The following is a 6,000-nucleotide window of genomic DNA, read 5'->3' as shown; positions in this document are numbered from 1 at the left end:
AAAAAAAAATTTTAAATATTAAAAAAAAAAATCTAAAAATTCAAAAATATTCTAAACAATAAAAAAAAATAATTATAATTTCAAAAAAATTTCTAAAATTCAAAAATATTCTAAAACTTTCAAGAACATATTTATATAAAAAGTCCATTTAATTTTTTAATTTTTACTAAATAACTTTCAAGATAATACTGTCATATTTATTTTGCAAATCTGTTTACTCTGAATAAAAAAATATTTATTTAAAATTACGAGTTAAATCTCGGCAAAAATTACGCAAGCAAAATAAAAATACACGAATTAAAAAAAAAATAAATATAGTATACAAAAAATACAAAACACATGCCGTAAAAGAGTGACGCAATCTTGAATTAAAATTTCCATAGAAATCACATACACTTAATAACAAAGAAACAAAGAAACCAAACCAAAATGTTTTGTTATGTAGCGCACCAAGCGTCGTCTATTTAAAAATCTCTTATCGAATTATGATTAAAGGACACATCAAAAACACACAGCAACATATGCCGACCCCGGTCCATTCATAGACATACAGCACAGTGAATGAAATCAGCGCGTACGCCGCTCTGCATTAAACAGCTGACGTCCGCACACTCCACTGGACACATATCACCGCTTCAGCCGCGGGAATTTGCTTTTATCGCACACTTTGCCGCAAAGTGAATGTAAATAAAGACGTTGCAAGCATAAATTCAAGAGGTAAAGAAAAATGAATTTTTAGAAAATAAAATGTTCGAATTCCACATATGAGCAGGAAAAATGTAGTAAACTCACACTCAGTGCGAGTACAAGCTTTAGTCTGTTTTTTATTAATATCGCGGTAGAAAATGAGTGGAATGAGCTGCTTTGAGTGTGCTTTTGGCTACACACACCATAATTTATGTTGTTTTTTTGTTATTTGAGAACATAAAAAATCTCAGCTGCTTAGTCAAAACTCGCCAACTCAGTGATATATTAAGTTAAAAGGACTCTTAAAATTCTCTTTAGCCCAGAAAATACTTAAAATTTTGTCACAAAACGAAAATAAATGCTGTAAATTGATCAAAAAATGGTGTTCCAAAATATCCAGTGAATCTTTCAAACTGTGAACTAAGTTAAATAAGCTTAGTCACTAATTCCGATTTTGAATACCATTATCTTTCTATGATTTCGACTCTAACCCCATTTTGATATGGAAGGCTTCTTGAAGTCCTACAACTTTCTAACAAAAAATCAATGTTCTTTATTCCAAACGATATTTTAAACTTTGAAAGAATGAAGTACTAAACTTATCTGATTAGGATTCTGTACCCCGAATCACCTCAGCTTTTCGTAGTCCAGTGGATAGTAAAGCCAGGTCTTATCAGAAAAGAAATCCGAAAACTACTAGCTGGACACAAAGCTGCTGGAGCGAGCTGAAGGTTGTGTGAGTCGAGCCATGATTGCGCCCGCATTATGACCAGGTTCAGCTTTCTTCGCGCCGCTTCTTCTGTATCTTTTGCTGTGATTACTGCTGCAATGTCGTCCGCGTAGCCAATTAAATACGATTCATCTGGCATTTCTTGTTTTAATATAGCATCGTAGCTAATGTTCCACAAATCTGGGCTTGTGTGGGAATGAATCCTTGTGTTGCTTCAGGCGTGACCGCTAGCTGTCGTCATCTTTCTTTAGTTTCGTATAGCAGTTTCCTGTTGCTAAGGTAGCTCTGCACCACAGCCCTGAGGTAACCGGGAACTTAAAGCTTTTTTCGAGACTGTTGTTCATAACCAAGCATCTAGCGCTTTTGAAGACGCTTCGGACATCTAGAATCGCCAGCAACACTATTATTTTGTATTTATGTCATCCACGCTGTGCGGCTTCTCCGCTTTCAATGACGCATTTTATAGCTCATATAGTTGATCTGCTTGGTCGAAAGCCATGTTGTCTAGAGGACAGTCCGCCAGCTTCATTGATAGACGCTTCGAGTCTGGGTTTAAGTAGTCTTTCATAGAGCTTTCCTGCTGTGTCAAGGTATATTCAGAGCCCTTACTTCTACCTTCTCAAATTATAGCTTTTAGTACGTATTAATTCTGCTCGATCAAGTGGAGTAGACCCGATGGTTAGCAAAGGCAAAAGGAAGTTCCCGCTTATAAGGCTCTTATGCCAAAAATGAACTCTGCTTTGCCCTAGTGTTCGTCTCTGTTTTCCATTTCTGTAGGGTAACCAAGCCTTTTGCTTCTTCTTAGCTGTTTTCTACAACTTCCCTCGTAATACCTCGTATAAAGCATTCAATCAGGCTCCCTCTGCGCTCTCTGTTACTACTATGAGAGATCTCTATTTGCTTCCACAATATTTAACTTTCGTTATAAATTTTTTTTTTATGCTTAAAGTTTTCGAACTCGGTTTGTGACGACTCATAGTTTCTATTCAACTCTATTGCTGCTGTATGTGTGCTCATTAAGCTGCAAAGATGTGTGTGTGCGTATAGGTGTGAGTGTGTGTAACCTATTCGCCGCCAGCATCAACCAATTAAAAGCAAACAAAGAACTATTTAATTCAAGAAAAATCGACGATAAGAAACTATTTGCGCATGAGGGTCGAGTGAGGCGATAAGTTGGGAGGGTCAAAGTGGCATTTGCGGATTTACAGTTATTAAAAACAGTTTTGCAAAACCATTGCAGCTGCAGCTAAACGGACAAAAGATGAAGAGAGAGTGATGAGGTGTTAACAAATGAGAGAAAAACTACTCCGTAAAGCAAGCTTGTGTGTAGGTATGTAAATATTATTTGCATGTGTGTGCGCTTCGTTTAGTGTGTGTGTGTGTGTTTTATAATAATATTTCTGCGCATTTTATACGATTTCAAAGTAGTTTTTTGTGACTCGTGCATAAATAGCGCCAATTAGATGCATGTGTGTGGGTGTTTCTGTGCGCTGCTTTGGTTTGTATAAGTTCGTATAGGTGTGTGTGTCTGTGTGGGTGCGAAAAATTGATTGCATTAAGCGGTTACAAGCGTCTAATGTAGTACACGTAACATGTGCAATATATAAATGGAAGTGAATGGCGCACGATAACACAAATGCGAGTGTCGCTGTGGCAACAGCAGCAACAACAATAACAATAACCAAGCATGTGTGTAGCAAACCATTACAACCACAACAATTTTCACCGCTAATAGTTGTTTGCAACTTGAAATAAATTGCCGCACTCAAGCTGATTGTAAAGCTGGTGCGCAGAAAACGCGAGAAAGCAGAAAATAAAAGGGCGTTCGAGAGCGAAGAGAAAACAGAAAGTGGTTAGAAATTTACACAATTCTAATATCCGTTGCAGGGGCACATGCATAGACCAAATATTACATCTATATAAAGCAAGTATATCTGCACATATATGGCACATTATGGGTGTGTGTGTCTGTGCTAGTTTTTCGCTTGTAACAATCTTCCGCTCAAGTGAGCGCTGCAAATGACACTTTTACGCAAAGTTTGGCGTATGAAGTTCTATAAGCAGACATGTACATGTACATATATATACTTATTTAGCTAATAATATTAGTACATGCACATAAGCATGCCTGTAAGTGTATCCCAACGACAAATTCGTTTTGAACTCAACTAGTTAGCTGGTAATTGAGTAATTTTTAAAGAGCTCAAAGCTTAGTTCAATATTGAAAGAATTTGCTTATTAGGCAAAACTTATACGCCAAGTGGCTTTTCGGCTAAAAAAAATAAATTCAACTAACTAGTTACAAACTAGTTAAATTACGACCAGTTGAATTTTTTATATTTCTATGAACGCTGTAACAGCATGCTTGTAAATTATGGTAAAAGTTTCATTTATAACTAGTTTCGTTTAGTTCTACACACTACTGAGCTTTTAATTTTATTAAATTAATAAATAAAATATAATTTTATTAAGCGTGTAATATTTAAAAAAATTTATTAATTAAATGTTAATTAAGCCGATATTACTCAGAAATGTAAAGAAATCAACAGAAATGTGCACCTCGAAAAAAGTGCACGACTAGTTACAAACTAGTTAAAATTGAACCAGTCCAACTTATATTTGAGGCGCAATGGCAGTATCGAAAGAAAGCGAAGTTTATGCAAAAACTTATTAGTTTCGTAGCAATTGTTTGCCATAGAGCACTATCTCAGTACTGTAGTATAGCCGTTTGAAGATGTAAATACAGCCCCAGCGACCGTGTTAAGCATGTAGTTACCACGCTAGATACCAAAAATGCACACAATCATATACTATATACATATACATATGTATATACTTACATACACCCACGCCCAAATACATTTATTCATATGTATATTTAATCTTACTGCCACAAGTTTCAGCCGTCTTCATATCTAGAAGTTAATACTTACATATATTGTATATGTGTGTGTATATACATAATTTACATACTTGAGAGACTATTAAATTTTTTCCGCTTATAATTTGCAATTACCCGACAAGCCGCCTGTATCATAATTTAATGTCATTATTTTGTGCAAAAACTAGAAGCATCCAGCACAGTCAGAGATTTGACAGGTGAAGTGTGTGAACTGCAGCTTGCCTGATAAGCCGATGAAATATTAGCGCAAAATTTGGATGTTTTGTGCTTACAGTCATACATAGTGACATATGTATGTATGTAGGTACATGTATAGGTATGTGTATGTACATGTATTGTTTGTCAATTTATAATGAATTTCCTAATAAGACACTTTCATTAAAATTGAGCTGAAAATATTTTAAAATTTTTCACAGTCAACTTTTGCAAAATTATTATTCTTAAGTGTTCCAATTCCATTTCATTTAGCTTCAATACAAATATTTTTTTTTTTAATTTTTCAATCTCAACTTTGACAAAATAGTTGTTCCAATTCCATTTCATTCCGCTTCAATACAAATGGGTTTATTATAGTTAAAAACGTCGGTTTTGATAATTCGAGTCAAAAAATAATTTTTGGTTATAAATGTTTCAATTCCATTTCATTCCGCTTCAATAAAACTGGTTTTATTATAGTTATATACGCCGGTTTTGATAATTCGAGTCAACAAATAGTTTTTGGTTAAACGTGTTTCATTTTCCTTTCATTCCGTTTCGATTTCACATCAAATCTCCAAAAACCAATAGAAATAAGTAACATTTTTACGCGGTACGTGCTATAAATTATGATATATATTAACATTTTCATTAAATTAAATCACTATAATATAATACAATAATTTGTTTCCTTTCCGAATCGTTTCATTAAATGAAATTTATAATTTTTATATTTTATAATTGATATTGTTTTTGTATTAAATTGCAAACCAAAATAAAATTATTTGTACTTAGAACTATCAGTATTTCCCACATTGTTTCAATTTCACATCGTTCCGCAAACTATTACCGCAGATTTTCCCCAATAACTGTCATACACATTTGGCTTGATACACAACTTTATGTTTTATTTTAATTTTTTGTTCCATTTCCACTTCGTTTCAAACAAAGTCTAACCCATTTTTCATGACTTTGCTTAATGTGGATTATATGATGTTGATAATATATTGATTATAAACTTTTGTTTGTAATAAATTTAAAATATTTAATTGAGTTCGACTCGTAAGTGTACTCAATCATAAATCAGCTGAGAATTACAGACATGGTTGAAAAAAATTAAATAACAATCAAAAATCTTCAATGTATCAAGTTTCTTAGTCGAGAATTGTTAAGTATATTTTGGGTTTCTGTAAAAAAGATCTTATATAAGAAAACTAACAAGAATATCTCTCTACTCGAGTGAGAAACAAAGAGTTTTGTTCCGAAAATTATGCTTTCTTTTTCCACTATTACTCCGAAGTATTTCTCCAAATTTGTATTCATTCAAATATTCCGAAATTTACTTAATCCTTGAACTATTTGGAATATCTTTAACATCCTCGTAGTTGGAGGCAGGTTGTCGTGGCCTAATGGCTACTAAATTATCATATCTCTCCCCTCACAAAGGGCATTTCACTGCTGGAGTTAATGCGTGTAGCAAATTTTG

The 6,000-nt window shown here is 33.7% G+C and overlaps 1 protein-coding gene across 2 annotated transcripts in view; it reads left to right on the top strand.

The window, feature by feature from the left end:
* The first annotated feature begins 327 nt into the window (after nucleotides 1–327).
* LOC105232056 (calcitonin gene-related peptide type 1 receptor) overlaps nucleotides 328–6,000 on the top strand; it is a 42,896-nt gene continuing 37,223 nt past the window's right edge. For both annotated transcript variants that reach the window (XM_049455291.1, XM_049455290.1), the window contains exon 1: nucleotides 328–717. The gene's annotated coding sequence lies outside the window, so the exon portion shown is untranslated. The remainder of the gene's footprint in view (nucleotides 718–6,000) is intronic.

The sequence above is a fragment of the Bactrocera dorsalis genome, chromosome 4 (genome assembly GCF_023373825.1).
Source record: "Bactrocera dorsalis isolate Fly_Bdor chromosome 4, ASM2337382v1, whole genome shotgun sequence".
Lineage (NCBI taxonomy): Eukaryota > Metazoa > Arthropoda > Insecta > Diptera > Tephritidae > Bactrocera > Bactrocera dorsalis.
The sequence above is the reverse complement of the archived record's forward strand: the minus strand, read 5'-3'. Positions and strand labels throughout refer to the sequence as shown.